Source organism: Micromys minutus (genome assembly GCF_963924665.1).
Source record: "Micromys minutus genome assembly, chromosome: 23".
Classification (NCBI taxonomy): Eukaryota; Metazoa; Chordata; class Mammalia; order Rodentia; family Muridae; genus Micromys; species Micromys minutus.
The window spans coordinates 2,961,755-2,985,989 of record NC_137958.1 but is presented as its reverse complement, the minus strand read 5'-3'; positions in this window follow the sequence as shown (position 1 = coordinate 2,985,989).

The window sequence follows — 24,235 nt, the reverse complement described above, 5'->3', positions numbered from 1 at the left end:
TATTCTATGTCTTCTAGTGTTCTCAAAAGGAAGACTATAAATAGAAATACAAACTGGCCAACCCTGAAACATGTAATCATATTTATACACCTAAGATTACATGAGCTGAACAGATTGTATTTATATGTATAGGACCCCACGCACAGTTGCGCGTGCGCACACATACAAACACATCACAAATATACACACACACATCACAAACATACACACACACATCACAAACATACACACACACATACACACACATCACAAACATACAAACCACACATATACACACATATATACACACAGACACACATAAACATACATTCATACACACATAGGCATACCCCACATAAACAAACATATATGCACACATGCACAAATACACATTCACACTCACATGCACACATCCCCCCCACACACACAATTAAACATCAAGAGATCACAAGTGATGAATTGGAATAAAAGTTGGGAGCAGTGCAGGGGAGGAGTTTTGGGGAGGGAAGGAAGGGAGGAAATGATGTCATTGTCTTTTAATTAAAAAAAATAAAAATAGAAATAACTGTATTCTACCAGCCCTTTGAAGAAATGGGATAAAGTATAACCTTGGTGGACAATGGTTCGTTCATCACACAGTAAAAGAACCAAGAATAATAGAGCTCCACTTAAGATTAAGTACATTCAATTACACACAGTTGGAAAATATTAACAACTGCAAAAGAGGTTCCAGCACTCGGATCAGCCAGTGGTTGGAAAGGAAAAGGGCAATTCTGTATTAATTATGAACCACAGCACAGAGCTGCACTTGCCGCAGAACCACAAGTAAAGTGTAAAGGCAGGAATTTTAAGGCCCGAGTTATTGCTCAAGGTGCCCCAAATCTGGGGGCAGCTGCTCATCTCCTTCCCTGTGTGGGGAAATGTCTCTGGGACAAATAAATGCATAACACATAAGATAATCTCCTCTGGAAAGTTGCCTTAGTCCGTAACTCTCAGAAACTGTCACGAGGAAGTATTAGGAAGGGGCTCATGCAGAACTCCCAAGTCTTCCGTTTAACTGCAGTGTCGTGTGCAAATCTGAAACAAAGTGAACATTTTCCTCCAAAAGCTCAGCCATGAATCTGTATATCTATTGGTGTCGTTATTTAGATCTTGTGTAGGTACCATACTGTGTCGATTGTTGTCAGCTCTGAAATCAACACGTGCAGGTAACACTACGCAGACTTACCAGGGTGTGTTTCTATATTTATGCATATGTGTCATCTCTCCATATGTCATCTCTCTCTACACACACACACAATCACACACACACACACACACGCACACACGCACACACACACACACACACACACACACACACACACGTAGGTAGGTTGGAAGGAAGGGAGGAGGTAGACAGATATTAGACTGTATACCCAGATGAAAGCACATGCTGAAAGCACACAATTTTTCACATCTGACCTGTCATACTGTCAAATGTCACACAAACTGTCTTTCAATGTTGGTCACCTATGAAGACAACCTTGGGACAAAGATCAGTCCTGGGAATTGGCTCCAAACACTGGATGTCACTAACTGGGTTTCCAACATAGGTTTAAAGAATGCACTGATCATTAAGGGAAGGCCTGCTCAAGAATAGCAGCGACCAAAGCACAAGGCTGCCCCACTAAGATGCACCACAAATGCAGGGAGATCAAGAAGTTTAAATAGGAAAATAAACTATTTCCCCAGCTCTCAAGGGAACAGCAATTGGAACAGACTGAATGAGCAAACATCACAGGAATGGAACACAGCACAAGCTTCAGGTGCTCAGGTCAGAGAGCAAGAGCTCATAAGAGGAACCTTGTAGAGATGTCGTTCAGGCACTGTAGATTATCTGGGGATAAGATCAAGCATTGCCTTTGATAGTTCTTTCAAACCAGAGGCAGTGGAACATCTGACCATTTGTTATGAAGCCTACTGTAGTTGCAAGGCTGCTTTGATCTCGGAAGCAGATCTGTGTGCTTGCAGGGTATGGCTGTCCTTCATAGCTGAGGACACTGAGGGCAACAGGGAAGCAGGAAATGTTCATGGTTTGCCTGGAAAAGACAGCATCTTTCCACCAAGTGGGAAAAATGCTGCCACTTAGCAGACATTCTTTATTAGCCTCTAGTATAGATTTAGTGCAGAATATTAGGGACGGCTGTGTCATAGACTCAGGTGGGACTTAGACATCCACTTAAACCAGTAGTAAGCAAGTATATACTAAATAAGCCATAGACAGAGATACAAACTGGGATTAAAATCAGAATAAATCTTGCAATGATCAGAACCAAAAGGATACAAAACCATGGCCTTATGAAATGATGTAAAGACAATTTGGTTCAAAGCTCTAGAAACATACACATAGGTTTGATATGTTTGGATATTCCCAAAGATTCAAATACTAATGAGTTCAACCACAGGCTGGTGCTGATGGGAGGTTGTGGGCCTGATGGGAAGATATTATGTATTACTCTGAGGCAAAGGGGAGAGGGGATAGGGTGACGAGCCCTGGGTGAGGGGCACACTGAAAGAAGGGACAACATTTGGGATGTAAAAAAATAAAACAATTAATTACAAATAATCTTGAGGTATTTATAATAGCACAGACTCCTGACTAACACAAAATATTATTGTGATGTGTGTCAAGCTGATACCGTGATCAAAATGCAAGTTTTGTTTTCTCTTCTAAAAAATAGTTCATCAGCCGAGAGTCACGAAGAAACAAGAAAGTTGGGGGCATGGTCTAATTTTCTGGGAGTGATAATGGATTTCTGAGTTTTATTTTCCCTTAAAATGTAAAATGATAGCATCTTTATGCAAGTAAATTAAATAATTTATATCTAGATCAACAGAAATACTTAGGAAAATGGATGGAACTAAAAAATACCCTGAGTGAGGTAACCAATCACAGAACACACATGGCATGCACTCACTGATAAGTGATATTAGCCCCAAAGCTCAGAATATCCAAGTTCTATTCACAGACCACATGAAGAAGAAGGAAGACCAAAGTATGGATGCTTCAGTCCTTCTTAGAAGGGGAAACAAAATACTCACAGGAGAAAATATGTAGACAAAGTGTGGAGCAGAGGAAAGGCCATCCAGAGACTGCCCCAATGAGGATCCATCCCATATACAGTCACCAAACCCAGACAATATTGTAGATGCCAAGAAATGCTTGCTGACAGGAGTCTGATATAGCTGTATCCTGAGAGGCTCTGACAGAGCCTGACAAATACGGAGGCAGATGCTCGCAGCCAACCATTGGAGAGGGTCCCTAATGGAGGAGTTAAAGAAAGGACTGAAAGAGCTGAGGGGGTTTACAACCTCATAGGAAGAACAACAATATCAACCAACCAGACTTCCCCCAGAGCTCTCAGGGACTAAACCACCAACGAAAGAATACACATGAACAGACCCATGGCCCCAGACACATATGTAACAGAGGATCGCCTTATGGGGCATCAAAGGAGAAGAGACCCTTGGTCTTGGTCCTGTGACGGTTCTTTCCCCAGTATAGGTCAATGCCGGAGCGGGAAGGCAGAAGGGAGGGAGTGGGTGGGTGGGGGAGCACTCTCACAGAAGCAGGGGGAGGTGAGAATGGGATAGGAGATTCAGGAGAGAAAACCAGGAAAGGAAATAACACTTGAAATATAAGTAAAGAAAATATCCAATAAAAAAGGAAAAACAAGAATATATTACTATAATATGTAACAATAAAAAAGAGAAAGAAAAATTAGGAAGTTTGCATCTGATATTTTTAGACTAAGTAGGTACACTGAATCTCCATTCCTAGTTTTCATTACCTCATAAATAAAAGGGAAACGTGATTCAGCCCAAGGAACAAAGCTTTGGGACTAGGACTGGTTGTATCTCAGTTTCCTGGACAACTAACTTTGTTCATTCATGAAACCAAAACCATGCAAGAGCTGCACACAGATATCTTACAGCAGGTGCTTTGATGGACTGGTGAATATATGACAGGCTCTGGCCAAACCAAGGCTTTCAACGGAATTATACAATTCTACAGTCAAGTTTTCAGACGTGTGTTAGCTATGCTATGATAGGCCACTAACTGTAGTGGTGACATCAGTGATGGTCTTCAGCTCCTATGTTGGACTCTACGTGGCCTTTGGACAACTGCATGTCATTTCAACCATTTCTGTTGATGAAACTGCCTTTCCTTCTCCCTTAACACAGGGAGCGTTCCCTAGCAGGATTCCTGGGCATTTGCCAGTACTGAGGGATCAGCTCTGGGGAACCTCACTTGAGTGAAACAAAAGAACATGTCCAGTTTCTTTGCCTTCATGAAGTTTGAACACAGAGAGCAATAAAATGTGTCGGATATAGGGATCCATTTCCTTTATAAAAAGATAATGGCTGGAATGGTAGGACAAGAAGGCTTTTTAAGGAATGATATTTTATTTCTTATTTGGATGCTCTGACAGGGATGTGAGAAATACATCAAGCCGGGCACTTAAAATAATAGTGATATTTAATTTATTTGTAATATAGGTCAAGAAAATAAGCGTTATATCCCATAATCTTCCCATAATCAAGAAGTGACTTCAGTCCCATATTTAAGCTCTGAACTCCACAGAGTGTTTTCAGAGTTAGACGTAGATATCAACACCTGTGTGAATCTTCTTTGTCTCTAATATGAAAGATGACAGTACCAGATGCAAATGTTGAGACTAATAAAAATGCTGTTAAAGAACATGGCATGCGCTTTGGATAGAATATAAAATCATAATACATTAATAAACTATGAAAATATGAGGCATTAAAATTCTGTATAAAACATGCCCTTGAAACTGCTTTTAAATTTAATATGAAATTATTTTGTTTTGTTTACAAAAATAAATGTTACCTTGTCCATGAACTTTCTCTGTCTGGCATGTGTAACTGTCAACGTTCTTCAAAACATTTCCTTTTGTAATAGATGGACATAGAAAATCACAACTGCAACAGTAATCCTGGACTGTCCAGTCTCAATAGATAAGTCTTCTCTTTGTAGCAGACAGAGACAGCATGACTGGTCACAGCACAGAGCGGCTCAGCATGGAACTGAGTCCATTCCCAGTGAATACATCAAGAGCACAATTCCTTCACCGATGTCTCAGGAGAGCATCAGAGACAACTGAGCAGAAGGCTGCAAGAGCCAGGGCATGTAGATGTCTGCCATGGGATTGTATCTCCTAGAAGGACAGAAGACTACATGCATGAACCCTCAAAAATATGTCTACCTCAAAAAGACGTGAACAATAAAAACCCAACAGACATGTTAATGTGGAAGAAGTAGCTTTCACAGGACTCTACTGTTACACAGAAAACTATAGGCAACTGTCCTGTCAGGAGGTAGATTAGTCTTCACTGGGCATGAAACCCCGAATTGTTATCCAGTACTAAATGGCCAGCCATTAAATCATGAATATTCGAGCAACAGTAAGTGAACTCAGCATGCTGTATCATTCATTCATTCCTTCATTTGTGTGTATGGTGTGTGTGTGAAAATGCATGTTCTTCAGTGTGTATGTCTGTGTGTGTGTGTGTGTGTGTACAATACATGTGTGTGTCCATGAATGCATGTGTGTGCTTGTGTGCATGTACATCTCTGTGTTCATGCACTAGTGCATATGCATGCTTGTGTATGTGTTCATTCTTGCACATGTGTGAGTGAGTGCATTGTGTGCATGTGTGCATGCTTTTGTGTGACAATAATAAAGAAGAAGAGACTGGATTTGAGAGGGAGTTGGGGAGGCATGGGAGGTGCTTTGTCAGTAGAGGACATTGGAGAGAGAGAAAAAAAAGGAAAGGTTGCCATTATATTTTGATAAATGAATAACGCAAATGATTCTCTGTTATTTGATAGGAGTGCACAGAATTATGTTATATATAGTATGTAAGATTATACTATACATAAAAATGACTATGATGACAAATACTGAATCTGTTACATGAATAACAATAAGTAATATAAATATATTTTATTACAAAATGAAGTTTCATAGTGTCAAATGAACATGGGCTATAAAACATTGCCACTTACATGTATGAGTTTTGAGTTAGCAGCATCTGTTGACACAAAATTCCTTTCATTTGAATTTCTGCATCTTCATTTCAGCAGTAAAGAAGATGATACTCTATTGTTTTACATGATACTATAGAAAACTTCATGTATGCAATATTGAGTCAACCTAAACATACGCTTCCCATGCCTCTTCTTGCTTCTGGCCAAGAACAGATGTTTACATGATGGTTTCTGAGATTAGAATAATGACCTATAGCCAATAAAAAGTTTTCAAAGCATCTTAACTCAAGTGCCAGTTGTCATGTAACCTTAGGCACACAGCTGTGGCTGACATATTATTCCATTTTTATGAATGAGATAGAGATAGTATGGGAATAGAAATCAGGACTAAATCCATAGTACCATGCTTTAGGAAGTTTTACTAATTAGCAGTCATGGGGGAAAGGAGGCATGGTAATTCAGCAAATGTAACGATATGCAATGATTTATAAAATATAAGCCATAAAATATTACACTATTTGGATTATCAAAAGCTATTTTATTGCCTGCATCATAAAATAAGCATTCAAAAAAAATGAAAAAATTTACATAAATGCTCCGTGCAGTAAATCAGGCAGAAGACTTACAAAGCTAATCGGAAAATAATTCAGCATATTGAATTGCCTCTTAGCAACAAATTTAACTCAAGTTTCCAAGAACAAAAATTTTAGAGTATTTCTGGTTCAATAATTTTCTACCTCTGCAAAAATCAGCCTGGCAGAGTGGAAATAGGATGCATTTTGCATTTTGTCTGATATACGCTCAAAAGAAGGTCTGCCATTGAACAATTCTGTGACAAGGAAGCAGAAAGGGAGATGAGAAGGAAGGAACAGAGAACGGAGGAAGGGGGATGAGAGAATAGGTTTAGGAGGTGAATGTAGCCAAGGTATGTTTTATATATTTATTTATTTATGAACCTATAACTGTGTATAGTTAATAAATGTCAATAATTCATCACTATCATTTAATAACCTTGCATCCTGAGCTAATTTTTAATTTTTTAAGGATTTTACAGTTATGTTTTATGAGTATGACTGTTTTGCCTGCTTATGTGTACGTGCGCACCAGGAATGTCTGGTGATTGCTTAGTCCAAAAGAGGATATGTCAGACCCCCAACCGCTATGAGAATGCTCTTAACTAAACCTGCATCAGCTGCAGGGGGATCATGTGCTCTCAGCTACTGAGTCATCCCTCCAGCCCCTGAACCGTTGTTACTGTAATTAACCTGGACCTTGTTGCTCTCATCTGTCCAATGGGTTTATCACTTTTTTCATACTGTAATTATGAAGAATAGCTAATTTTAGAAAAAAAAACATAGAATACACTGAAATACAGAAGTTCAATCAAGAGGAAACTATTTATAGCCTGACACTTTCATTGTGACATACCACTGGGTTCCTAGGAAGGAATTTAGTTTCAGTTTTTATAAAACTTGCTGTTCTTTTTGATTTCTAATTTCTCCTTCAAGTTTAATCATTTTACACTCTATCTGCAAAATATAAGCCTGTAGCTCTATCTATCATATTTATAATGTTCAATAAACACATTATAATGTTTAAGCCTTGGCCCTTGTACCTTGTCAAGCATCTGAGTAAAGTATATTTTATGCTTCAGGACCTAATTATGTGTTGTGACAGATAAATATATCATGATATGAAATTCCACGAAGGTGCCATGGCCTTTAGGAGGGAATAAAGATTATATTTCCACCACATCATTTAATATTATCTGTACTATCATTTTCTACTGTCCTATACCATGGCCTTTCTATCTTTTGTACATATTGCAGTGCCTCCCATTTTCACGGAAGAACTTATGGCAAGGCGAGTTAGGAGCTCTTACTATGAGTTATGCTACATTAAAAGACAAGAACAAAATGGTCCAGCTTGACTGACAATGGACTTTAAACTTTAAATTCCTCTTATTGATGAAAAGTTTAAAAATACACATCAATGTCAATACCTTTTATTAAAAAACAAAACTTGACTGGAAGGCATGTGTAGACGGCACACAGTTCACTTTAAGACACATGGAACAGGGTCGGGAAAGGTTTATTTCACATCACCCTATAAATCCATCACAGGGAAGCCAGGGCAGGAACTCGGGGCAGGAACTAAAGTAGGAGCAGTAGAGAGGCACTGCCAACTGCCTTCCTCACCGTAGCTAGCTCGACCATACAGTCTTGTACTGTCCAGGACCATTTGTCCAGGGAAGACAGTGTCTCCACCCCTGTGCCCTGAGCTCCCACATATAGGCTTCCATATAATCAGATCGTTTTTTCCTGTTCTTCAAATTTTTTTTTCTTACAACTTTATTTTAAAAAGAGAGATACATCTAGAAAATATCATCCTGAGTGAGGTAAGACAAAAGAACAGACATAATATGCAGTCACTGATAATTGGATACTAACCCCAGAAAGCTCTGAACACCCCAGAAACAATTCAGAAATCTTACAGAGGCATTTTCTCAGTTGAGACTTTCTTTTCTCATATGGTTTTTAACTCGTATCAGGTTGACATTAAACTAGTCAGCACTCAATCCAATATCACAGATATTATTAAAGCTCTCAAGAGTAACACCTGCTACCGGATTGACAACTGAATACAAGATGCTACACAAATGACACGCTCAGAACAAGTGCATGTGGATGACCTAGATTCTAGCAGGCCAAGGACAGAGGATGTAAAGATTTTGAGGTCTACTGTAGACTATGGCCAATCATAGTAACTGACAACCAAGTGCCACTAAAATTATACCTAACACAACTCACAACCACAATCATCTGAAACCCTTCAGCAAATACTGAGCATGAGGAAAGACATGACCATCCGTAGGTCTTAGAACTCTTTAAATCAATCTCTTGTTGGATTCTACTATGTGTCTGACACTTGACAGCAGAAAACAATCAACATAATGATGTCAAAAAAAACCCTCAAACAATAGAACGAACATAAAATACTCACAAAAGACACTCCTGGTAGACAACAAAAAAAAATTCATAAAAGCAAACTCCTGTATGGCAGAGATGTTGGAACTATCTCACAGAAAAGTTAAAATAACAATAACTGCTAAACCAAAAGACCAGCAGAGAAAACTAACAGCATTCAAAATCAGGCTGCGAAATATAGATGAAAGGAATAGGCAGGTAAGGATCAAATGAAAATTCAAGAATTTTGTGAAAAAAAAAAAGAAGGTAATTTGAATGAAAGATCCTCCAATGGTTTTTTATAGTCAACACAGAAAGCCATGCCGACAGAAACAGTAGACAGAAATACAGAAGGAATGTGTGGAGAAAAAAGCACAGTGCATCTGAGATAGAATGGAAACTACCCCATGATCCCGCATCCATTGTAACTTCAATCCACAAAGGAGACTGAAGTAAGAGAGCAAAACACACCGAACACCGGTTTGAAGAGAGGCTAAGATCATCCTTCCAAGGAAATTGAGGCTCATCTGGTAGAATAATAAACAATTAAGGAGGCAACTCTCATAGCAGCCATCCTGGTCTCTGGTCTTATAATCTTTTTACCCACTTCCATGATGTTCCTTAAGCCTTAGGTGTAGGGGTTGTGTTACAGATACATCATGTTGTACTTGAGTACGCATAGTTTGTTGTAGTAAAACACACACATACACACACACACACACACACACACACACACACACACACACACACACATACAAAGAAAATTCAGTTAAGTCTAGCACATTCAACTGATAGAAATAAAGAAGGAGGGGGCCATGAGTGCAGCCACAGAAAGGACAACTTCATGAATAACTTCACCAGACTGGTAGCCATGACACAGTGAAGAACTGAAAATTTTAAAGATGAGCCAAAATTGTTTAACTCATGAAAATGTCTCTTAAAACTACAGAAATAAGTATTTCTCAAGGAAAAATGGCAGTTCTAGCCTTACAAGGAGATGCTCATGGGGAAAGGATCCGCTGGAACAGGGAAACATGAACCTATGCAAAGGAATAACGATGGAAGAATAGAAGATACAGATGTCCCGCTGTCAGCCTGACACCAGCTAGAGCTCGCTAGAAGGAACTCCAGTTGGTACATGCCTCTTTCAAACGGCATGTGGACAAACCTCTGCTGCATTTTCTTGACTGTTTATTCATGTAGAAGTGCCATTTCTGTGTGTGGCCCAGGGTTCTATAAGAAAGCAAGCGAAACAAACCATGGGCAGTAAATCAGTAAGCAGTGTTCCTTATGGCCATTAAACTAGTTCCTGCCCCTCGATTTCTACGCCAGCTTCCCTCAGTGATGAATGTGAAATGCGTGATAAAACAACGCTTTCTATGTAAGATGCTTTATCGCCATAATAGAACCCTAACTAGGGTAATAAGTGATACCAAAATTAATTTTCTTTTTAAAATTTCTCTGAAATAACCAGCTATGTGGTACATGTGCCTCCAGATGCCACATTCACACATAATGGTGAAATGATGATGATGATGGTGATGATGATGGTGGTGGTGGTGATGATGGTGATGATGATGGTGATGGCAGCAAAATTTAAAATTAAAAATAAAACTATGATCCTAATGCATAGTATCAAAAAACATAGACTTAAAAAAAAGGTCAGTTAAAAAATGGCCTGTAAGATACTCCAAAAGCACTGAGTCCAAGAGCTCCAGCTGGGGCCACTGTGCTTTTAGCATCGACGCAGGCCTTGGAAGAAGAAGCATTCTTGACAATAGAAAGGAAAGGATGATTTAAAAGATTGATTCTTTGAGGAAACATCACCATACTAAATGTGTTTGCACATTAACACTGGAAGTTCAAAAGCAAATTGGGAAAATACAGTCTTTCAAGGAAACCAGCAGAGCAAATACTCAGGACTTCGATAAGCACAGAGACCTAACCCTCACATTAACTGGTACTCTACCCCACCTCCATCTCTGCACTAAGTACATGCTGACCAAAAGCAACCTGGGGGTGAAAGTGTTAATTTGTTGCACTTCCAGGTGACAGTTCATCACTGAGGGAAGTTGGGTCAGGAATTCTAGAGGAAACTGAAGGAGAAACCTTGGAGAAGCACCACTTCCTTACACACAACCCAGGACGACTGGCTTAGTAAATGGTGCTGCCAGTGGTGGGCGGGCCCTTTTATAACTCTTAGCAATCAGGAAAATCCCTCAAAGACATGGCAGCTGAGCCAATTTACTTAAGCAAGTCCCTGCCTGAGGTTTCTCTGCAGTGTTAAATTCAAAACCAAGGCTAACCAGGAAAGCCAACCTTGACACATTATGGCTTGGAAAATACACTTCCAATTAACAGCAAAACACACAATCTGTTCAACTGTACAAGGAACACAAGTCAATAAGGGCTATGTTATGACATATAACAACCCTTAACATTTTTAAAATAATGAAAATACAGTTCATTCTCTTACGTGCGAAAGGGAGAGGAAGTCTCGCAGAAAGTAAAAATATTTTTAACCAAGTGTGCCACAGACTGATGGGATGTGCTAATAATCTCTACTTACTCGGGAAGTGGTTATGTAAGTCTGTATCCTGGCTGTAAGGTATAAGAAATACATGAATTAGAGAAAGGACTGAAGGAGCTGAAAGTGTTCACAACGCCATAGGAGGAACAACAATATCAACCAACCAGAAACCCCTGAGCTCCCAGAGACAAAAACCACCAACCAAAGAGTACAGAGGTAATGGTTGCTGCCAACCACTGGACTAAGAGCAGGGACCCCAATGGAAAAGTTAGAGAAAGGACTGAAGGAGCTGAAGGGGTTTGCAACCCCATAGGAAAAACAACAATGTCAAGCAACCAGACTCCTCAGAGCTCCCAAGACAAAAACCACCAACCAAAGAGTCCACAGAGGGGACCCATGGCTCCAGACATCTATGTAACAAACAATGGCCTTATTGGGCATCGACGGGAGGAGAGGCTCTTAGTTCTGTGAAGACTCGACACTCCAGTGTAGGGAATGCCAGGGCGGGAGGTGAGAGAGAGTGGGTGGGTGGGTGGGGGAGCACCCTCACAGAGGCAGGGGGAGGAGGGTATGGGATACAGAGATTCTAGAGGGGATAACAAGAATGGGGATAACATTTGAAATGTAAGTAAAGAAAATATTCAACTTAAAAAAGTGAAAAAAATGAATTCGAAGGCTATCAGTGCTTGGTCACAAACCAAGTCCTATGGATGGAGCACGTTCACGTGAATACAAAGCCGGTGTTGTGATTCAGGGCTCTGAGATCTGAGAGAAGTGTTATAAAAGAAAGACCTGGAGATGTATCACAGAGACAGTGGGGCCTCCAGCAGACACTGTGGTTGCTTTTACCTGGGTATTTATCTGTGGTACTGGGGCCCATCTCTCTGGCATCTTGCACATGCTAACCTCAAACCCTCCAGCTAACCTACGGTCAGCACAGTGTTCCCACCTTGTTGTGAGATAAGATCTTACCACACTGTCTAGGCTGACACTGGATTTGTGATTCCTTCCCACCAGTCTGAAATCTCTGTGACTATGGGCCTATACAACTAAAGCTGGCTGGAATTGATAAGTCTTGAGATGATGGGATCAGGTTTTTCCCGTTAAACTATGATATACCACAGAACTCCCATTATTCATTCCTCAGGTACCAGTGGATCAATGCAATTTCAGATAGCACAAAACTTTACATATACTATGTTTCGCCAAGAATACTATGGTAGAGTCTAGAATAAATTAAACATTTTAAACAGTGTAAGTTTAGCAAGTACTGGTAGGAAAACTGCTAGACTTGTTACTGTTATATGCTGGGACCACTGTTGTGTAAATAAAACTTGGGTGAGCATCCGTGCATCGAAGTACCCATCTTGCTGTAACCTAGGCGCGCACACAGACTAGACACGCTGAATTGAGACAAATCATGCCCCATGTGGGTGGAGCACGAGATACAAGATTACATCACTACTCAAGAGTGACTCACAGCCGAAAACTCACAAGTTATTTCTGGAATTTTCCATTTAACATTTGCCAGCTGCAAGTGATCACAGGAAGCGATACAGTAGGTGTGACGGTGTCTCTTTAAAAATCTTGAGATCGCTACAACACTCTACGATTTCCTCCAGTGAGCATAATGCTATAGTGAGTACCACACAGCCCTAGGATGTGGAGTACATAACCTGATTGCGAGGGCCAGAATGTAAAACAGAGACCATCCTCTGTTGGAAGTCTCCAGGTGAGACTCCATCCCTTTGTCTTTACAGTTGTTGATGGTCGCCAGCATTACTCTCCTGACATCTGTCACCATCTTCCCTCCTATCTCTACTGCACCCCTAGTTCCTGCCTTTCTCCCCTCTCCCTGCTCACAGCCTGACTGAACCTTCCTCTCATGTATCAGAATTTATTTTCTTTTCCTCTAAAAAAGAGATGTGACTATATTACCCATTAAAATCAAGTTTATAAAATACTACACATATATGGTCACATTTAAGAACAAACTCGAATCTAAAATAATCTGGCTTAGAGCAGGATCCCTAGAATCACCTAAGCATGACACGTTCCTTGATCTTTTAATTTTTCTTCAGTGATCTTTTTTTATATAATACACATATGAAAGTAAAAGCTGCATTGTTTGTCAAGCACAATAGCTTTTCTTTCAATATATTGATATCCCTTAAAATTTCACAGTTTGAAATATTAATACTAGAATTAGTTGTTTATATCTTGGCAACTGAGTAGAATGTCCTCTATCACTGACTGTAATAAGCCCTCATTATTGGAGGAAAACCTAGTCCATAACTGTAAAGACAGCCTGAAAGCCACTTAAAAGCCAGTAATGGGTGCCTGGTAAGTACTGAGGACCATGAATGAGCCACATCCACAAAGTTAGCTCATATGCACATAGTTATGAAATTTAACTGGCTTGAGGAGATTTGATCTTCTAAAGCACCATGATTAGTACTGTTCGTTTTTATAAAATGAGTATTTCAGCACTTACTTTGATTTACATTTAAGTCATTAAGTAACGATGTTTTACATACTACCAATACAAGGTATGTTTTACAGCTCAAACCAGAAAAAAATCATGAAATTGCATTTTGCTATCATTAAATTTTCCCCCTAGTTCTACAGAAAGTAATAAAATATTCACTTGCCTGAGTATTTGCTTCCTCACCTGGAAAATGGATTAATCAAAGAATGTCTTCCTAAAGTTTTATGGAAGGTTTTATGTGGCTCATCATAAAATGAATAACAGGAACTTCAGAAGCAGAGCTTTGAATTCACAGTAGGGTGAGGAACAGCGCTATTAGTGTGCCAGGTGTTACATCCTTGTTACTTCTCTCAGGAAAAGCTTCCCAACGAAGTGCAAGGAAAGTTTAATCAATGATCTCAAAATGTTGTCAATTATAATTACCAACTTTTTACAGCCATCATAAACTATCAAACATATCTTTTTCCAAACTCATGTTTATAAACAAAATTGCATATATCTATCTCAATATCTCATTTTAAAACCTCAGTGAGATATATTATTCCAACTTTTGCCATTCAGAGAAACTGTTGTTCCACGGTTATTGCAGGAGAGTCCCTTCTTAAGACTGCAAAAGATTCCAATCCAAAGACATGCCAGAAAAGGTGGTCCACTTACAGGAGATCCTGAAGGCCTGAGACAAACGGGCGAGATTTGCTCAGAGTCACAGCCTTACTAATGCCTGACGGTAGAAGCCGAAAATCTAAAGCCAACAGACTTACTAGCTGTTTGATGGATCAAAAAGACAATGGAGTAGGATGCTCAGGGGTCAAACATCTACCCAGCCTTTATTCACTTTATAATTTTTCTTCATTTAATAAGCAACTGTGCTGATGAGCTAGGGGCCCAAATCTCAGAACCCTGATTTTTTTTCTAAGTTTGGACAAAGCTTCGATAAAATATAAAGAAGTATTTTCCAGGATGAATATCTTCTGTTTTATGATTGTGATATCATCTTTTTGGTGCTATTAGAATGAAAAACTATGTTAATAAGTGTCTGAAACCATGTACCTCTAATGGACAGATAGCAGATGACTACAGTCACTGGGATTCTGAAGTCACTGGGAGATGGATTTTTTTGTCAATTCTAAAGCCATGTGTCATGCCTGCCTGTCTCTGAAGAGGTCAGGCAGTACCATTGGAGAGGTGGTGTTCAGCGTCATTGAAGAAATGTGGGATTTTGAAGGATGAGATTAATAATTTATCCTGCCTTCTCTTAAAATTGTGTTTCATTGCTCAAACCATCTGGGAATGACTTCAAACTGTGACCATATATTCAGCCAACTTCTCCCTGTGGGAATCTTATTTAACTCACTGCATATCAGGAAATATGGAGTTATCATCACAAATTGCAACAGAACAGGCTTATTTAAGTATTTATAAATACGAGTGATACTTCCTTTTTTAATGTCTGCAGAAAGGAGGAAGGTACAGATATTGATGACAGTCAAAGTCACTGAATTTGCAGCTCATTATTTATTAGCTTACACAAAACCAATTTATTGCTAGATTCTTCAAGCTGTGTGCATATAACATTCGCTGTTGTGGCTTGTTCAATCAGAAGACTTTTCTTTTAAGTCTGAAACATAGTTCTTTTTTTTATTTCAGTGCACCTGTAATACTCAGTGTATTCCAAACTCCATTCACTTTACAGTGGGCTGTTTGATGGGGTGTCCTTTAACCCTTTCACTGTCGTTTCTGTGCATTCAAAGTTATCAGAAAACAGTTATTTGCAAAACTATTAAAATATTAAGTTTGTAAAAAAAAATGCTTCCACAAATGATCACCATACAGCTTAGATGACTCACAGATCAAAATAGCACACTGCAGATTAGCTTCTGAAATCCAATTATAAAACTGTTTATTCTGGCCACACCATACTGAATTTGGACACTGGTGACTAATCAAATGTGCTTATTGGGACCAAGTGGAACTGAAGCTGAGGTGCAGGGAAGTGTCAGATGTGCTTTCCAAGGACTGGCTTGATGGCACAGTCATCAACAGAGCACACCAAATGAAACCACACTAGCTGAACAGCACCTCTCCAGCGGTACTGCTCAGAGACAGGCAGGCATGACGCATGGCTTTAAAATTGACAAAAAAAAAAAAAAAATGCATCCCTTTATGTTTCAACCTAGAATTCTTTTCTATAAATATATGTTAAAAAAAACAAAGGAAGGAAAAAAAAGAAAGGAAGAAAAAAAGCAAAAAAAGAAAAGGTAAAAAAAATAGATGTACAATTGTCGAAGTTGCTAGCGTAACATTCAGTGCTGGCATGTGATTCAAGTTAGAGCAGTTATCATATCTATACGGGCTGGTGGGACTTAGCATTTCCTTGTAGTAAAATACTCCAAATCCTCCTTTCTACTACTCTGAGACTCACATGTTGCTGATACCCGAGTCGCCAGAGTGCACTCTTCATCCCCAGCACTAGACAATTCCCAGCCTCCTGCTGCCAAGCCATCTCCCCCTCCACGTGCCCAGACCCCGTTCTACCCCCAGCTCCTGTGAGAGGTTGTGTTTGCAGATTTCACTTGAGTAGAGTAGCCTTGCTCTTTGGTGCCTGGCTTATTTTACTGAATGGTGTGTCCTCCACATGCATCTAGTTGTCAGAAGGTCACAGCTACATTTTTATGGCTGAAACAGAATCACATGTACCATATTTTCAGAACACTGTCCCTTGCAAACATACCTACAATAAACACAAGCAGGCAGCTATTTCCTTACCCTGCCACTTGGGTTCCCTTTGAAAAGACACCCACAAGTGGGATCGCTGGGGGCTACGGCATTTTGATTTTAATATTTTAAAGAGATGTTTACATCTTTATGTCTTCATTCATTTACAGCATGCAGGAGCTCCTTTCTCCCAGGCGTGACTGCACGTATTCCCCCACCTCTGTTGAGCATCAGCTAAAGGTTAGGCACTGTGCCAGCAGCTAAGGTGATGACACAGAGGGGACATAGTCAAATATGACTATGACCTTCATGGAGCAAGACAGCCTGAGGAAAGGACAGAGGGTGTCAGCCTCAGCCTACTCCTTACCCCCTGAGAAATTGAAAAACTATACAAAGGTTTCATAACTGCTCTCATGAATTCCCTCTTAGGGTTCTTCTGATGCCACCTAATTGTATTGGTCTTCTCTCCTGCCATAACAGCAAATCTCTGCACCACAGAAATCCACCTGCTCAGTGCTTCTCACTGACTAAATATTTTCCCTACAAAGCAGAGAGGCCAAATTCCCTCACAGTGATAAGCAATAGCAAAAGGACCTACCTAGGAAGCTACAAAGATAAAACCTGGAAGTTCTCCCAGAAGAGACTCTACTGAGGGTCTTGTTACCCACAGAACCACACACATATCAGAATGGCTGAGTCCACCACGCAGTCCTGTTTCACAACCCTGTTCTTATACTCTCCATGAACGGAGGAAATCATTCCGGCTTGATCTGCAATTGCCACAGGGGGAGACATTCTCTCCATAGAGATATTTCCCCTGCTGCTTTGATTAGGTGTGTACTAGCTCTGCTGTCTCCATGTTCTGTGTATATTAATGCAGAAAGCCCTTTTAGAATGTCAGCTGTGAGGTTTCTCCCTGATTTGTCATTTGTGACTATGTTCCACCCATGTCCTTGTACAAAGAAACAGATTTATTCATTTATCAGAACTGTTGTGTTCAGCTGGGATATCAAGAGGAAAACAAATGTGCATTGTACTAACTTTAAAATGCAGATGCTTCTGAGTAATAATGCTGGAACAGAACCACTTGTGGTGAGATGCTGGTAAGCCCAGCATCTGGAAGCCTGGGGTAGGGGTATTGACAGTTTGAGGCTATCCTAAGCTACACAGTGAGGCCCTATCTCTAAACAGAAGAAAAAGAAACAATGCCGAATTCAAAAGAATTCCAGACTCCACGTGTCCACATCACCTCTCCACTCATTCCAGAAGATACCATCAACAGCTCTGCATTTGGTATTCATACCACAAAATAGGTATACAGACATTCTGTCATAGCTGACTGTGGGGATTAATGGTAATAAACATAACACAGTGTTCAAACTGTCACCTGGAAACAAGCGGAACCTCACTTGGTAACTGAGAAAGATTATGAAATTATCCTTTTTCCTTCACTGATGACTTATCTCCTCAGGTGAATGTGAAATCATATAAAACCAATCAGATGATACAAAGCATCTTATAGAATACCGAAGAGTGGTGGCCAGGATGGAGACGGATAAGACAAATGAGGTGAGGGCAAACAGACTGGGTTTAGAGATAAGGACATATAAAGAATAATAGCCAGATACTGAGGTAAGATTGTGAGATGTCTGGCTTGGGCAGGGCTAGAGGTTTTACGTAAGAAGCAATGCACTGTTCACCACAGCAAACTTTTGAGTTTTGGAGTTTGGCGGGAACCAAAGGAAAACACGGTGAGCAAGTCCCAGAGTTCCATCATCTTGTAAACCTAAGTACAAGGTGAGCCACAGACACAGCCGGAGATTAATTAACCAAATGGAGCAGAATGGCTGCCTTTCCGAGCCAGTGATATCATATTGGAAAGCCACATGCAGAGGAAGTGGAGAATAAATGGAGACAAGGGCAACAAGCAGATGGGTTACTTTCACCTTGGGAGAAGGTAGGCCATGGAGCTGAGGAGTTATGCAATAAAAATGGGAGCCAGAGGGCCGCTGTGACAACAGGACTGCCAGCATCAGATCTTGACATTAAATCCGGCTGCATGAATTCAACAGTGTTTGGAAATCCACATCACCTCAGATCCTCAGTTGGGCTTCAGAGAGCCAAGGAGAAAACCTGAGGTTGGGTGATGTGGAGCACTCATAATTTGCCTTGGCTACTTCCAACGATCACAGCTTGAAGTCTAGATTCTGCCATTTGCTACCATGAAGGGGATGATCCTAGCCAATGGGAGGCAGGTTGGGTCTGTGTTCAATCTTGTTCTAGAGCAAAAATGGAAGCCATTTTCACTCATTCTTTCTGAAATGCTCCAGAAAGGCACAGGCTTAAGTAAGGTAGCAACTACTGAACCCCAAGTACATCTTACAATCAGCTGGTTCCTAAATGTTATTCCCCATCTAATAATTGGTCATTGGTTCCTAAACTTCACCCATCTAATAATGGATTATTGGTAGCCTAGTGTATTTCTGGGAAGATGATGTTTGAAATGACCCTATTTTGTCAATGTTTAGTATCTGTTTGTGCATAACACAGCCTTCTAAGACAAAACAATCTAACTTGAATATGATAAAATCAGATTAGTGACCACATTAGATATGATTATTAAATTTCCTTTTGTGGGTTCCTTTGGGTTTTCACCAAAACGTGTTTTACTTGTTCAAGTGTGTTCACCTATCCTCATAAACAAGTTATTTTTTTTTTTATTTTACTTACTTACCTAGTTAGTGATGCTGAGGCCCAAACCTGAGCCCTGAAACCTATCAGACAAGAACCCAGCACTTAGTTCAGACAAGTACCCAGCACTTAGATCAGACAAGTACCCAGCACTTAGCTAAACCCACAACTCCAGGCACCGGTCCCAGTGAAAGATAAGAATAGTTTCTAGAGCTTCATGTGAAAACAGGAAGGTGACATTATTTTATCAGGACCCACTGAGCCAGCAAATAAACAATGTCCATGAATATCACTAGCATCATTCGTGGTCTGTCAGTCAAACAGCCCACTGGAACCCCTCAACTGTAAAACTCGCACGGCAGTTCTGAGCTACATTCTTATTTCAAAATCAGTTTTTGCCTACATTCCTAATGCCATGCATTTAGGTCACTATATGATTGCACCCTGAGCCTTTTTTTTTTTTTTTTTACCAGCAGGAGGGTCATTTCCATCCCTAGATTCTCTCATAGGGTGAGTTAAAATTTCAGGATAAAATCAATAGCTATGCAGAAACTGAACTTAGTTTAATTAATTCAAGATTATAATGAAATATTGATGAGCATGAAGGTGCTATTGCTGAATTCAGCAACAATTATCATTCTGAACGTGTGAAAATGAGCTTTCTTTGTGTAGATGTGTTGTGTTTTTCTTAATTACTTGGCCAAAAGTGAATACAATGTGCTGATTTTTGTATCCTTGTATAACATTGTAACTGGCTGTCTTACAGAACAATCTTAGTCCCTAAATCACAACAACAACAGAAATAATGTTTGAAGCTATTATCAGCCCATCGGATTTGCAGAAATTAAGAGGGCTGTTGACACTTGGTGCTGGCAAGAGCTGAGAACTCTAGAGACTCATACAGTACTGTTTGGGGTTGAAACTGAAACAATAAACATCAAGTATCGAGGCATTCTGTTCTGAATCTGGCTCTGTGCACAGTCCCGCCTCCTGTGCACACGTGTCATGAGATATATAGAAGACTGTGTACGGCACTCTGCTTTTTAGTGGGAAAATAAAGAAAAGAGCCAAATATCCGACAGTGAGTGAATGGGTGAACTGCATTGTGGGTCTTCGGCTGCTACAAGTAGAGCACTGAAATGTATTCACACAGACCCCACTGGACACTGAAATCAAACTATACAATTAACGGGGGAGTAAGTCTCTGAAGAATACGTCTTGCTATTTTAAGGATGTTCAAATGTGAGAAACACCTATCCCAAAGCTGGGCAACAGAGCACTTACAAATCAAGGAAATATCAAGAAAAACAGAATATTTAGAGAATGACGGAAGAGTTGAGGAAAGATCTTTCTATCTCTGAGAGGGGACTGAGGTGGGGTCAGAGAACTCATGGACCTTGTTCATGGTTCATGATGCTGTGTCTGCAGATGGATGTTATATGCATGGGTTTGTTGAGGTGTTGGCTTCCTATTCCTAGTGTATATGGAATTGGTAAAACATGTTTTAAAATTTATCATGTAAGTGGTTAGAGGAAGGACTCAGTGTTAACCCACTTGTACTTGCTGATTTTCCATCGAACCTAAGTTTAGCTTCCAGCATCCCCATCAGGAGGCTCACAACCACCTGTAATTCCTATTCCAGGAGATCTGTTGCCCTCTGCTGGCCTTCATGGACATCCCACATACAAGTGCTCCTCCCAGAAGTAAAAATAACAAAGTTTTAAATGTATCAATCTGGTTGTGATGTCACACTATATTTTTAAATATTTGTGTGCCTAGCCATAGACAAAAGGTTACTCTGACTCTTAATCAGAAAAGCTTCTCTTTGCAATAAATGGTAAATTCGTAGACTCCTTGCTCAATGTACCAAGAGTAGGTGACTGCTAAATACTTAGTAATAAACAGGACACCTATTTAGCACTTTCTCCAAGAGTAAGGGAATACCACAAAGGAGGAGAGCGGAAGTAATTGAAGAACTTTGGAATAGAGAAGAGGCTATAAAATGGCATGTGTGCCATGTGTGCACAACCAGTGCCATCTGGAGCTCCCCACAGCAGTGGTGAGTCTGTCCAGATTCAGTCATGGATTGTGAGGGCTCTTGAGGGTCCTACACTTACATGATGAACTACTGGCAAAGGTAGATACTGGAAAGAGTCACTGTCTTCAGCTGTAGAGTCAATGAAGATTTCTAGATTCATGTTCACAAGGACAACCCTGGTTAAACTCAATGAGTCTCAAATAAAACCTGTATGAACATGAGGTAGGAACTTGGGGGTGCATAATAAAATGGGAGGGAGATTAAAGAGGATACAAGCAGGACACACGTGTTTTTATTTCTAATGTTACTTATTAGTGCTGTACAGTGTGTGATGTATTGAGAAGGGGTGAACCACAGCATAGTCATAGGACAACTTTGTGATGTTAGGTCTCTCTTTCCAACTTCATGGGAGTTCCAGGATCAAACTGAGATTCTCACTTTGTACAACAAGCATTTTATTCATTGGTCCAAAAACACACAGAATGAATTGTATATTTGTCTCAACTTTAATAAGAGTTATTTTAAAGACATCTTAAAGGTACTCACTATAATTTTTTCTGTGATTTCCCATAGTGTGTCCCAGCCACTGTTCTAGGAATCTGACCGTGTCGTAGAATCATGGTCATTGTGACCTCAGACTACAGTAAGCTTTAGGCTTGTGAATCAATATTTATTGAATCTGTTGAGAGCTATTATGAATTAGCATCTACTGTACTGTTTGATTTTATCTGACTTTGACATTTGCAGCCTATATACCTAAATTAATTCAGAAGGGATAATTTTGTATAAACTTTATTCAAATAATGATTTAAGAGTGGAATTCTCTTCTGGTAAAGGGCAATAAATCTTTAAAATCACCATCGTTTATCTCTTGCATCAACCAGCATTCTGGCTTAAGCAAAGTAATGTCACACAATGAGCAGCTCTGTTTTCTTCATATAAGCCTGTGAGATGTGACTGTTAGCAACCAATAAATTTCAGAATGTGTTTCCTTGTTATCTTTGTGTAGAAAAACCCACTACATAAAACAACATTTGTACCAAGAAATACATCTACTTTCTTAGACTGGCAGTGGTGCAGTTTACAGCTGCTGATAGCAGTGCCCTGGTGGGGGTGGTCCTGATGTTTTTTTATGTTAATTTTGTTTTTTTGGGAAGGGCTACCCTCAGGTGAGCAATTGCTCATATGCTCAGGTGATTTCATATAATCACCTGTTGTCCATCTTTTGTCCATTTTTATTGGTCAAATAAAGCAAAAGCCTGTGATTGAGCAGGGGAAGTAAAAGGTGAGATGGGAGGTCAGGAAGAGAGAAAGAAGGAGGAGGAATAAAACATGGAGCAAAACCATGTTGCCAGGAGAAATTCTAAGTAACAAGGATATCATAGCTGGGAAATAAGTTTATATGGTGATAGAGCTGCCAAATTTAGGCTTATCAATTGTAAATGAAATAATTAGAGTGTGTTTTTATATGGGTTTATTGGGAGTAAAAATGACTACAACAATTGATGCCCAACATGGGGTTTAGAACCCAACTAACCTGAGATAAAAGTCTGCTCCTCACCCCCCAAAATTAAATAAAGAGTAGGGATACACTCTCAAGCTACAAGCGTGCATAAATTAAACACCGAGTGTGTCTAAGAAGTTACAGAGAATTACAGAGAAGATCCCTCCACAGGTCACAATCCAGCTGGGGGTTCCCAGAGCCTAAAAAAAGGACAATGATATTTTAAGTAGTTTGACCAGAATAGATTTAAAGGAAATTGACACGTTGTTAGTTTTAATTATTACAATATTGAGTAGCTTGATTTATTATGTCTTCTCGAGATACAGGACCCAAGAAAAAAATAGAAGCCTTAGAAAAAGGGTTAGAGTAAGATTGAAAAGGATGCTAGAAAAAAAGATACAAAATTTCATAGATCAAACAAGGAGATAAAAAAGAGATAACACTAAAATTTGGAAGCAGAGTCTAGAGGATAATTTACTAAAACTAATAAATCAAGATAGAGGCTACAATATCAGAATTACAACAGAAACAGAAATTAAAATCATAAAAATAGGGCCTAAAACAAAAGAAACAGAAACTCATAGAACAACATGAGTGACAGAGACCTCATCATGGCCCAGAGAAAACACTAGAACTAACTACAGCGGGATTTATAGATGGAGATGAGAGACAGAGGTGAGTGAAGGTTACAGACAAGACCTAAGGAAGATGCTAAAACAACAACATCAGGGCAACTCAGTACATTTCCCCTTTTTGTCCAATAAAAAAGGCTCCTCTCCCTCAGATGCAAATTGGGCACTACCATAACAATTATGTAAATTAGGAAATGCAATATACATGTAACATCCAGTCCATGATATGTGAATATTTAAGGTACTTTACATCTACCCTAACTTAAAAAGTTTACAATTCTATACTTAAATTATGTTTTGATTTTAAACTGTATTATCTTCTGAAAACCATCCTTTCAAATCTTTTATCATCTTCCTCAGTGTTAAACAATTTAAGTTTGATAATGAGAGTATAGCTAGTATTCAACCCCATCAGAAACCTGAGAATAAATTAGATATTATCTGAATATATAGAAAGCACAGGACATAGCTTCCAAAACTTAAACAAACTGTAAAGACAGCCAACAACCTGGATACTCCCTAATTTCTTATAACATTAGAGCATCTGTCTTCAGCCTTCTGATCCAAAACCATCTGGCAAACCTTATGGAAAGCAGAAAATATGAATGAGTAGATTACCCTGTCTTGGCAGAGTTTA